Here is a 13,541-nt window from a genome sequence, read left to right as displayed (position 1 = left end):
TTGTTTGGTGCATTCTCAATGACTGCAACATCTCATAGGTTTGGAATTGAAAATTCCACACCAAAAATTGAGCAAAGGCATGGAATTGGGGGAGAGCAAAATATTTAGGCAGACAGGCATTAAATAGGGCCAGGAAATGTGTCCATGAACCTTGTGCTGTGGTGGTTAGGCAAGGCATTTGGGTCTTAGTAGTTACATTAAGTCAGCTTTACCTATCACGACCTGCAGCAGTGGATGGAAGGCCCTAAGCCAGCAGCATGCTGTGTTGCCCATGGTGAGTAGCTGTGGCTTATGGTGGCTCTGTCCACAGGCTAAAGACTGTTTCTCTAGAAGCAAGTTATCTCAGATTCTGTAATGGTATTTAAAGTAGCCTTCATATGGCATTTATTAGAGAGCATGGCCATATTTGAAAAAGCTTCAATAAAACCACAACCTTGGACTAATATACAACTCCATGCCAGTACTGCCTAGAAACTTTAAAAATGAACAAAAACTAATCGTGTACAGTTCCATCTGTATCTTGATTACACTGACCCAAAACACTGACCTCCCAGTTCAGCAGTCACCTGATATGGTATAGTGACATTCAGAAAGCATTTATTAAGCACTTATCATGTGTCAGTCTTTCTGCAAGGAATAAGAAATGCAGAGACGTACAACACAGAGCACGCTGAGCTCAAGGTGCTCCCTTCCAAAGGCCACTACAACACAAAATGGTAAATGCTGTCATCAGTGGAGCCAGAGTGCTACGGTAACACCAAGAAAGGTGCCTAATGTCAACTTAGTCGACAGAGGTTGATCAGAAAGCTTCCACAGAGAAGTGGTATGTTCCCTGAGTCATTAATGGCTGGAGGAAGGTAGCTGACCAGAGAGGCACAGGGAAGGGAGGAATATTCCAGGAAGAAGGAGCCACCTTTTCTCAAAAGAGATGAATTCAGGGAATGGTAAATAATGTAGCTGGAGGGAAGGGAGGCCACAAAAGGTCAAGAAGAGTACCAGAAAAGAAAGGTAAATAAGGAACAAGGGCAGAGGGTCAAAGGCTGCTAGGAAATTTAGCCAGGAAGTAGCAAAATTAGATATGCCTCTTAGAAAAACAACTCTGGCTACAGTGCAGAAAATAAAAGGTAGAAAGCAAGCCTGGAGACAGGTAGACCCTTAGGAGATGACTGCAGAAATCCAAATGCATGTGATATTGGCCTAAAAGAGGGGAGTAGCCTTGGCATTTATTCTTTCATTCCTTTCCTCTCTACATTCATTCCTTCATTCAACAGGTAATATTTAAGTTTATTTAACATTCTCCAGGCACCATTCTAGGTACTGGGAATACAGCAGTAAACACTAGAGAGAGAAAGAAAAAAAAATGTATACATCTTTTTTTTTTTTTTTGAGACGGAGTCTTGCTCTGTCACCCAGGATGGAGTGCAGTGGCACAATCTCGGCTCACTGCAACCTCCGCCTCCCGGGTTCATGCCATTCTCCTACTCAGCCTCCGGAGTAGCTGGGACTACAGGCGCCCGCCACCACGCCTGGCTAACTTTTTGTATTTTGTTTAGTAGAGATGGGGTTTCAGCGTGTTATCCAGGATGGTCTCGATCTCCTGACTTTGTGATCCACCCTCCTCGGCCTCCTAAAGTGCTGGGATTACAGGCGTGAGCCACCACGCCTGGCCTAAAATGTGTATATCTAATAGAGAGAGATGAGTGTTAGAGACAGAACCAGGGTAAGCCAGGAACAATGGCACTTGCCTGTAGTCCCAGCTACTCAGGAGGCTGAGGTAGGAGGATCATTTGAGCCCTCCCATCTTAGTGGCACAATCATAGCTCACTGCAGCCCAGGAGTTCAAGGCTGCAATGAGCTATGATTGTGCCACTGCACTCCAGCCTGGGTGACAGAGTGAGATCTTGTTTCTAAAAACAAAACAAAGAGAGACAGAGAGAGAGAGAGAACCAAGATAATAGAGACAACAATGCTGGGGCCAAGGTTGCTGATGGATGGGGTGAATAAAGAGGAAAAACCTGGTCTGGGAGCCAAATCAAAGCTGGAATTTGACAGGAATTAGCAGATAATTCGCTGGCTGTTGTGCATGTGCCACATGTGGGGTTTGGAAGGAGAATGGAGGTGACAGTGGAAGGAAAAAGAATTGTTAATGATGGTTCCCAGGTTTCTGATTTCTGGAACTATATGGCCCAAAAGTGCCACTAACACTCATAGGAAATAAGGAAGGGCTCATTGTCCCACTGGGGTTTAAAATGCCCAATTACACAGAGGCTCACACCTGTAATCCCAGCACTTTGGGAGGCCGAGATGGGTGGATTCCCTGAGCTCAGGAGTTCGAGACCAGCCTGGGCAACACGGTGAAACCCTGTATCTACTAAAATACAAAAAATCAGCCAGGCCTGGTGGCAGGCACCTGTAATCCCAGCTGCTCAGGAGGCTGAGGCATGAGAATTGCTTGAACCCAGGAGGCGGAGGCTGCAGTGAGCCAAGATGGTGCCACTGCACTCCAGCCTAGGCAACAAAGTGAAACTTTGTCTCAAATAATAAAATAAAATGCCCAATCCATGGGTCTGGGATAAATACACATAGGGGGCAACTACTAATAACAATACTAATAGCTGATAGTCAAATTCTCTCTGTTACAACTAGTGTAACCAGCTAACAGTTGTTGAATGTTTACTATGTTCCAGGCTTAGTGCTTAGAGAGGTAAAGTAATTGACCTGCGATTACACAGCAAGAAAGTACACAATCAGCGCCAAGCCATTGTTTTTCTAAAATCATTGGTATTAGCCATTTTGCTCCACCTTCTCCAACCAGCTCTGAGACTAGGACACTAAAGTAAATCACCTTGCGTTTGTCTTCCCAATCAAGACCATCACTGAGGATGCTGGCCACTCTGTCAGTCTACTTTACACTGTGGAAAGATTTACTTTTAAACTGAAGTTGGTAAGGCAAAGACAAAAACAACAACAAAACAACAATAAAGTAGTAAGTAATTTGTGCTTTGCCTTAAGAAACTCATGTGCTTGACCTATAAATCAATATACTCCATCCCAAAAATAGGAGCATCATGAAGAGAAATTTCAAAGATAAAGTTAGATAAAAATTAGAAATCAAGGTTTAGGGAGGAAGAAAAGGCCAGGTGCTGGTTAAGCTGTAACTCTAATTTCTTTGCTTTGCATCTCACCATATCAATAAATGACCCAAAGAGATTGTGTCTTTGTTTCACCCACATGTGTACCAAGCAATGGTTTCTGGGTTAGCTAGTTGCTTTTTAAATAACAGAAACAGCATTTGCATCCCATATCCATTTTTACTCTCTTGACACCTCCTAGAATATGGCTGTCTTCTCCAACAGCACTTGTAAAGCATTACTAAACAAAATAAAGACAGAAAGGAAAAAGGTTTGTTTACTCACTCTAAACTTTTAAATGGGAAAGAAGAAGCAGGAAAGTTTTTCATTTATGTTTTTCAACTACTAGCAAGCTCAGGCAACCATTTCGACAAAATCATTTTCTACCCAGACGGCTTTATCAAGTTAAATGATTTCCTTATTAATCAGAAATACAAAGGGCAGTAGAAGCTAATACAATGTGATAGCGTGTCCGTAATTGGTGGGTTCTTGGTCTCACTGACTTCAAGAATGAAGCCGCGGACCCCGCAGTGAGTGTTACTGTTCTTAAAGATGGTGTGTCCGGAGTTTGTTCCTTCAGATGTGTCCAGAGTTTCTTCCTTCTGGTAGATTCGTGGTCTCACTGACTTCAAGAGTGAAGCCGCGGACCCTCACACTGAGTGTTACAGTTCTTAAAGATGGTGTGTCCGGAGTTTGTTCCTTCAAATGTTCAGATGTGTCCGGAGTTTCTCCCTTCTGGTAGGTTCGTGGTCTCGCTGACTTCAGGAGTGAAGCTGCAGACCTTCGCGGTGAGGGTTACAGCTCTTAAAGGCTACGCGTCTGGAGTCATTCGTTCCTTCCGGTGGGTTCGTGGTCTTGCTGGCTTCAGGAGAGAAGGTGCAGACCTTCGCAGTGAGTGTTACAGCTCTTAAAGGTGGGTGCAGACCCAAAAAGTGAGCAGTATTGATTTACTGCAAAGAGCTAAAGAGCAAAGCTTCCACAGCATGGAAGGGGACCCGAATGGGTGGCTGCGGCAGGCTGGGGCAGCCTGCTTTTATTCCCTTTTCTGACCCCACCCACATCCTGCTCATTGGTCCATTTTACAGAGAGCTGATTGGTCTGTTTTGACAGGGTGCTGATTGGTGGGTTTACAATCCTCTAGTTAGACATAAAAGTTCTCCAAGTCCCCACTAGATTAGCTAAACACAGAGCCCTGATCAATGCGTTTACAAACCTTGAGCTAGACACAGAGTGCTGATTGGTGCATTTACAATCCTTTAGCTAGACACAAAAGTTCTCCAAGTCCCCACTAGATTAGCTAGATGCAGAGCACTGATTTATGCGTTTGCAAACCTTGAGTTAGACACAGGGTCCTGATTGGTGCATTTACAAACCTTGAGCTAGACACAAAGTGCTGATTAGTGCATTTACAAACCTTTAGCTAGACATGAAAGTTATCCAAGTCCCCACCAGAATAGCTAGATACAGAATGCTGATTGGTGCATCTACAAACCCTGAGCTAGACACAGAGTGCTGATTGGTGCATATACAATCCTCCAGCTAGACATAAAAGTTCTCCAAGACCCCACCCGACTCAGGACCCCAGCTGGCTTCGCCTAGTGGATCCAGCGCCTGGGCCACAGGTGGAGCTGCCCGCCAGTCCCACACCACGTACTTGCACACCTCAGCCCTTGGGCGGTAGATGGGACCAGGCACCGCAGAGCAGAGGGCGGTGCCAGTCAGGTAGGCTCAGGCTGTGTGGGAGCCCACGGGGGGGAGGGTGGGGGAAGGGTGGGGGGGTGTGGGAAGGGTGGAGGGGTGGGGGGGTGGGGGGAGGGAGGGTGGGGTGGCAGTGGAGGAGGAGGGAAGGGAGGGGGAGAGGGAGGTTGTGGGAGGCAGGGGGGAGGGGTGGGAGGCGGGGGGAGGGGTGGGGGGTGGGGAGCCGGGAGAGGGAAGGGGGAGGGAGGAGGGAGTGGGGGAGAGAGGGGGGAAGGGGAGGGGGTACAGGGGAGCTAGGCAGAGAGGAGGGCATGGTGGGCTGCAGATCCTGAGCCCTGCCCCCATGGGGAGGCAGCTGAGGCCCAGTGAGAATTCAAGCGCTGTGCGGGCGGGCCAGCAGTGCTGGGGGACCCGGCGCACCCTCTGCAGCTGCTGGCCCGGGTACTAAGCCCCTCACTGCCCAGCGGCCGGCCACTCTGAGTGTGGGGCCCGCTGAGCCTGCGCCCACCCGGAACTCATGCTGGCCTGCAAGTGCTGCGCACAGCCCAGGTTTCCGCCAGCGCCTCTCTCTCCACACCTCCCCGCAAGCCGAGGGACCTGGCTCCAGCCTCCACCAGCCCAGAGAGGGGCTCCCAACAGTGCAGCGGCGGGCTGAAGGGCTCCTCAAGCATGGCCAGAGCGGATGCCGAGCGGAGGAGGCACTGAGAGTGAGCGAGGGCTGCTAACACGTTGTCACCTCTCAATAGGATTATTTTGGGAAGTGATTTTAAGTGTTTAAATTGTAGCTAATGTGTACCCTTTTATTTGAACATGTGCTTCAAATGTGCAAGTGTCAGATGTCTAAAGGATGTCAGCAAATCTGATGTGACGGTTAAACTCACCCCAAATTGTTGAGAGCTCTGTTCCCGGCCAAGCCATCACAAGCTATTGCCTAGATGACAGTAATCACTACCAATTTCCAAATCACTTCCCAGCTTCCAATCTTACCACCCCATACTCTTTTCTCTACAAAGCGGCCCATTCATTCTTATTGCTGTACACTATTGCATTGAGTGAGTATATGTCAGTTTATTGATCCATTCTACTGTTGATGGACATTTGAGTAGTTTAATGCTACTGCAAATCTTCTAGTATTCATCTTTTTGGTATGCATACAGGCATACTTTAGTTACGTATATTTAGTTAGGTATATTCCTTGGAGTGAATATATACACATGTTCTTCTTCAGTGAATACCACAAATAACTTTTTAAAGTGACAATTGACATTGCATTTTTATTTAGTCTTACCCCTATTTCCTATTCTTTCAGCAGTTCCTGCTGCTGAGCTCAGAATGGCCTGCTGAGCTTCCAGTGATTGCCTGATAGCAGCTGTGGGGTTTTCCAAGCTCTCAGAGTATCAGGAATACCTCTAACTTCTTTCTACTTCCTCCCACATTATTTCTGATATCACACAGATCTTGTAGCTTTTGCTCCTACCTGGTAGTATGTGGGTGTACATGGGGATATCGTATCACCTAGTCATGATGTAAATATCTTTCATGGGGTTTTGGCCTTGCTATTCTGGTTACTCTGTTGGGGAGTGGTGTTCTGGTAGGTTCAACGACTATGACTGCTGCCATCTTTCCAAAATCTTCTACATATCTCCCTATGTCTTCATTTGTTACATGTCCTTATTTTTTATGTACATTATTTGAAACATTCTATGAATACCTCTGTCTATTTTAGGCTATTTGATTTTATTCTCTGGATGGCTAACTGATCACTGAAGATTCATGTTCCCTTTCCATAATGTGGAATTGTTGATGAATATGGCTTCTTAACCAGGGGCCACATTTACCAGCTCTCTTGCCTTAAAATGGGGCCATGTGATGACTTCTGGCCAACAGAATGTGAACAAAAATGATCTGTGTCACTTTATGGGCCTTGATGGCTGAGTATCTTATATGCTCATGTTCTCTTCCCCAAGACTTCACACTTTCATTTCAGATGACCTCACAGGTCCTCTTCCCCTTTAGCAGGAACCATGTATGGCTTGCATCAAGGATGGCAGTATCATAAAACGAAAATAATTTGGATCACTCTATGACTTAGGATCCCAGCAGTAAATACCTGGGGCACCCAAAAAATAAGACAGTTTAAAGAAGCAACTATTGAAATGAGTGGGCAAAGTGACAGGATTTAACAGAGGATGGTGAAACACCCAGGGCCAGGAACAGTAGGAAGGTGTTATCACACCCAAGTCTGGAAGGAGAAGGGGAGGGATTCACATAAATGTCACCTAGTAAGAGCTGTAGCCATGGGAGAGTGGCCACAGATACAGAAATGAACCATGAGTGAAACAACAAAGACCTGAGTGGGCCTCTCCTCTCACCTCCAGTCTCCTATTAGTGCCTCCCTTTGGCAAAACCCACTGGAAGCTACAGGCAAAGGAGTTTATGTGATGCAGTCCATAGAGGTGATAGAGCAGAGAGGGGAAGGCAGAGAAGGGGCAAATAGACAACATCCAACAGACTCCCTGAGTCACTGCCTAGAGGAGGGGTGTCAAGGAAAGTAGCCTGACCAGTAACACCAGCATTAGTCTTAGTGTGTGTGAAGCGTTATCTGCTAAGCCTCTAAGATTTAGAGATTGTTTGTTCCAAAAGTTAACCTGCCTTAACTAATATAACTGGTCTATTTAGATTTTCGCATTATCCTTTTTGTATCCAAATTGGTTTTCCAAAAACTATCAGGGGAAATAAATAACAATCCCCTAAAAATGTAAATACGTGAATTTTAGCAAGATTGTTTACATAAATTGTTAATAATTCTACTTTGAAATTGTAGCTACTTATTCTGCCTGTAGATATTTGAAAGAGCTGCTGTTTACAATGGCAGCTTAAAAGGGAGGGCACTGTGTGTGGGAGGTCAGAGTAGGGGGAAATGAGAAAAGCCTTTTTTATTCAAAAATGCAAACATAAGGAATAGAAAATACTGTGGGAAAATAATTAAATGAATATGACAGAAAAACTTTTCAAGACTTCACTATTCCATTTCAACTTGCCTCCTTCTTTTTAGTCCACTCTCCATCCTCTTTCCTCAATGGAAATGCCTGTTACTCTGAAGCTAGCCCCTACTATCTTGAACACAGGTTCTTTCCACCTTCCTCCATTCCTGCTGTGCTCCAGGCCCAAAGCCTTTCTTCCTCATCTTATGTTGACACACTGTCCCTATGCCTTGCTACATGAGTGGTTACCTATTTTTATAACTTTATTCTTCATCTATTAAAAAGATTGGGTGCCACGTAGGCAATACCATTTTGAACATAGGAATGGACAAAAATTTTATGACAAAGATGCCAAAAGCAATTGCAGCAAAAGCAAAAATTGACAAATGAGATTTAATTAAACTAAAGAGCTTCTGCACAGCAAACGAAACTATCAACAGAATAAACAGAAAACCTACAGAATGGGAGAAAAGTTTTGCAAACTATGCATCCAACAAAGGTCTAATATCCAGCATCTTACAAGGAACTGAAACAAACTTACAAGAAAAAAAAACAAAAACAACCACATTAAAAAGTGGGCAAGTGACATGAATAGACTCTTTTATTTACTTATTTATTTATTTTTATTTTTTTGAGATGGAGTTTCGCTCTTCTTGCCCAGGCTGGAGTGCAATGGCATGGTCTTGGCTCACTGCAACCTCCACCTCCCAGGTTCAAGCAATTCTTCTGTCTCAGCCTCCCAAGTAGCTGGGATTACAGGCGCCCACCACCACGCCTGGCTAATTTTTGTATATTTAGTAGAGACAGGATTTCACCATGTTGCCAGGCTGGTCTCGAACTCCTGACCTCAGGAAATCCACTCACCTCAGCCTCCCAAAGGGCTGGGATTACAGGCGTGAGCCATTACACCCCACTGAAGAGACACTTTTCAAAAGAAGACATACATGTGGCCAACAAGCATATGAAAACAAGTTCAACATCACTGATCATTACACAAATGCAAATCGAAACCAAAATGAGATAAAATCTCACACCAGTCAGAATGGCTATCATTAAAAAGTCAAGGCCAGGCATGGTGGCTTATGCCTGTAATCCCAGCACTTTGGGAGGCTGAGACGGACGGATCACCTGAGGCCAGGAGTTTGAGACCAGCCTGACCAACGTGGTGAAACCCCATCTCTACTAAAAATACAAAAATTAGCCAGACGTGGTAGTGGGCACCTGTAGTCCCAGCTACTCAGGAGGCTGAGGCAGGAGAATGGCTTGAACCCAGGAGGCAGAGATTGCAGTGACCTGAGATCACACCATTGCACTCCAGCCTGGGCGACAGAGTGAGACTCCATCTCAAAAAAAAAAAAAAAAAAAAAAGTCAAGAAAATAACAAATCCTCATCCTGAAACCAAAACCTGACAGAGATACAAAAAAGAAAAAGAAAACTTTAACCCCAAATCCTTGGTGAACATTGATGCAAAAATCCTCAACAAAATACTGGCAAACTGAAATTAGCAGCACATCAAAAAGCTTATCCACCATGATCAAGTAGGCTTGATCCCTGAGATGCAAGGTTAGTTCAACATATGCAAATCAATAAATATGATTCATCACATCAACAGAACTGAAGACAAAAACCACATGATTATCCCAGTAGATGCAGAAGACGCTTTTGGTAAAATTCAACATGGCTTCATGTTTAAAACTCTCTGTAAAATAGGTATTTAAGGAAAGAGCCATCTATGACAAACCCACAGCCAACATCACACTGAATGGGCAAACGCTAGAACCATTCCCCTTGAAAACTGGCACAAGATAAGGATGTCCTCCTAATTCAACATAATATTGGAAGTTCTGCCCAGGGCAATCAGGGAAGAAAATAAAATAAAGGCATCCAGGTAGGAAGAGAGGAAGTCAAACTATCCCTGTTTGCAAATGACATGATCCTATGTCTAGAAAACCCTGTAGTCTCACCCAAAGCCTCTTAAGCTGATAGACAACTTCAGCAAAGTCTCAGAATACAAAATCAATGTATAAAAATTACTAGCATTCCTATACACCAACAACACTCAAGCTGAGAGCCAAATTAGGAACACAATTCCATTTACAGCAACCACAAAAAGAATAAAATACCTAGGAATACAGCTAACTAGGGAGGGGAAAGATCTCTACAAGGATAACTACAAAACATTCTCAAATAAATTAGGGATTAACACAAACAAATGGAACAGCATTTCATACTCATGAATAGAAAGAATCAATATAAAAATGGCCATACTGCACAAAGCAATTTATAGATTCACTGCTATTTGTATTAAACTACCATTGGGATTCTTCACAGAACTGGAAAAAACTTTTAAAATTCATATGGGTCTGGGCACGGTGGCTCACGCCTGTGATCACAGCACTTTGGGAGGCCGAGGCAGAAGGATCACTTGAGGTCAGAAGTTAGAGACCAGCTTGGCCAACATGATGAAACCCTGTCTCTACTAAAATACAAAAATTAGCTGAGTGTGGTAGTGGGTGACTGTAATTCCAGCTACTTGGGAGGCTGAGGCAGGAGAATCACTTGAACCCAAGAGGCAGAGGTTGCAGTGAGCTGAGATCGTGGTGAGCTAAGATCACACCACTGCACTCCAGCTTGGGCAACGGAGTGAGACTCCGTCTCAAAAAAGAAAAAAAAAATCATATGGAACCAAAAAAAGAGCCCAAATAACCAAGGCAATCCTAAACAAAAAGAACAAAGGTGGAGGCATCACACTACCTGACTTGAAACTATACTACAGGGCTACAGTAATCAAAATAGCATAGTATTGGTACAAAAACAGATACATAGACCAATGGAACAGAATAGAGAACCCAGAAATAAGGCTGTACACCTACAACTATCTGATCTTCCACAAACCAGACAAAAACAAGCAATGGGGGAAGGATTCCCTATTCAATGAATGGTGCTGGGGTAACTGGCTAGCCATATGCAGAAGATTGATCCCTTCCTTATACCACATATAAAAATTAACTCAAGATGGATTAAAAACTTAAATGTAAAACCCAAAACTGTAAAAAACCCTAGAAGACAATCTAAGCAATACCACTCAGGACACGGGTATAGGCAAAGATTTCATGATGAAGATGCCTAAAGCAATTGTAACAAAAGTAAAAATTGACAAATGGGATCTAATTAAACCACAGAGCTTCTTCACAGCAAAGGAAATTGTCAACAAGTGAGCAGACAACCTACAGAATGACAGAACATTTCTGCAACTTTGCATTTGACAAAGGTCTAATATCAAGCATCTATAAGGAACTTAAATTTACAGGAAAAGACAAACAGCCCCAGTAAAAAGTGGGGAAAGGACATGAACAGACACTTTTCAAAAGCAGCTACATGCAGCCAACAAACATGTGAAAGAAAACATCATCACTGATCATTAGAGAAATGCAAGTCAAAACCACAATGGGATACCATCTCACACCAATCAGAATAGCTACTATTTAAAAGTCAAAAAATAAAAAAGGAATGTTTATACACTGTTGGTGTGAGTGTAAATTAGTTCAGCCATTGTGGAAAACACTGTGGCAAATCATCCAAGACCTAAAAATAGAAATGCTATTTGACCCAGCAATCCATTACTGGGTATACACCCAAAGGAAAATAAATTGTTCTATTATAAAGACAGATGCATTCATGTGTTAATTACACACTATTTACAATAGCAAAGACATGGAATTAACCTAAAAGTCCATCAATGACAGATTGGATTAAAAAAAGTGGTACATATATACTGTGGAATAGTATGCAGCCCTAAAAAAGAACAAGATCATGTCTTTTGCAGGAACATGAATGGAGTTGGAGGCCATTATCCTCAACAAACTGACACAAGAACAGAAAACCAAATAATATATGTTCTCACTTATAAGCGAGAGTAAATGATGAGAATACATGGACATATAGAGGAGAACAACACACACCAGGGCCTGTTGGAGAGTGAAGGGTAGGAGGAGTGAGAGGATCAGGAAAAATAACTAATGGGTGCTAGGCTTAACACCTGGGTGACAAAGTAATCTGTACAACAAACCCCCATGACACAAGTTTACCTATATAACAAACCTACATATGTACCCCTGACTTAAAAGTTAATAAAATATAATAACAGATGCTGGCAAAGTTGCAGAGAAAAGGAAACACACACTGTTGGTGGGAGTATAAGTTAGTTTAACCATTGCGGAAAGCAGTGTGGCAATTCCTTAAAGAGCTAAAAAGAGGACTACCATTCAACTCAGCAATCCCATTACTGGGTATATACCCAAAGGAATATAAATCATTCCATAACAAAGACATGTGCATGCGTATGTTTATTGCATCACTACTCACAATAGCAAAGACATGGAATCAACCTAAATGCCCATCAATGATAGACTGGATAAAGAAAATGTGGTACATATATGCCACTGACTACTATGTAGCCATAAAAAACTAGATCATGTCTTTTGCAGGAACATGGATGGAGTTGGAGGCCATTACTCTTAGCAAATTAACACAGGAACAGAAAACCAAATACTGCATGCTCTTACTTACAAGTGGGAGGTAAATGATGAGAACTCATGGACAAAAATAAGAGAACAAGACACTGGGGCCTCCTTGAAGGTGGAGGGTGAAAGGAGGGAGAAGAGCAGAAAAAGTAACTATTGTGTACTAGGCTTAGTACCTGGGTGATGAAATAATCTGTACAACAAGCCCCTGCAACATGAGTTTATCTATATAACAAACCTGCACGCATGCCCCTGAACCTAAAAATAAAGGTTTAAAATTTTTTCATATAAAAAGATTAGGTGCCAATTAAGTACAAGTTACATTCTATACGAAAAGGCCACAAAGAAAGATGGACAGACGATAGATAGATAGATAGATGCATACCTAAATAGATTTCAAGTTCCCTTCACGAAATAATTTATAATGTAGAGGTAGACCCAGGACATGAAAGTAGATAATCCTAGTATGCAGCAGAAAATGGTCAGTGACATCCAAGAATCACAGATAAAGTCCTACAATGCTTCATTTTTTAAAAAAGGGAGAAACAAAAAACAAACCAAAAAAAAAAAAAATCCCAAAACAAACAAAAGAGGATGGGAAGCTGACACTTACCATGCTCCAAGTAGTAGGTTAGGTAGAGTGCAAACATTAGTTAGGCTTCTTTCATATTGTGTCCGGAATTGGTGGGTTCTTGGTCTCGCTGACTTCAAGAATGAAGCCTTGGACCCTCCCGGTGAGTGTTACAGTTCTTAAAGGCGGCATGGCCAGAGGTTGTTCCTTCTGACGTTCGGATGCGTTCAGAGTTTCTTCCTTCTGGTGGGTTTGTGGTCTCGGTGGCTCAGGAGTGAAGCTGCAGACCTTCGTGGTGAGTGTTAAGGCTCTTAAGGCAGCACGTCTGGAGTTGTTAGTTCCTCCCAGTGGGTTTGTGGTCTCGCTGGCTTCAGGAGTGAAGCTGCAGACCTTTGCAGTGGCTGTTACACCTCATAAAGGCAGTGCGGACCCAGAGTGAGCAGTAGCAAAAGAACAACACTGCCACAGTAACGATATGGGACCCCCCAGGGCGTTGCCACTGCTGGTTCGGCCAGCCTGCTTTTATTCTCTTATCTGGCCCCACCCACATCCTGCTGATTGGTCCATTTTACAGAGAGCCTATTGGTCTGTTTTACAGACAGCTGATTGGTCCATTTTGACAGGGTGTTGATT

The sequence above is a fragment of the Pongo abelii genome, chromosome 2 (genome assembly GCF_028885655.2).
Source record: "Pongo abelii isolate AG06213 chromosome 2, NHGRI_mPonAbe1-v2.0_pri, whole genome shotgun sequence".
In the NCBI taxonomy this organism is placed as follows: domain Eukaryota; kingdom Metazoa; phylum Chordata; class Mammalia; order Primates; family Hominidae; genus Pongo; species Pongo abelii.
The sequence above is the reverse complement of the archived record's forward strand: the minus strand, read 5'-3'. Positions refer to the sequence as shown.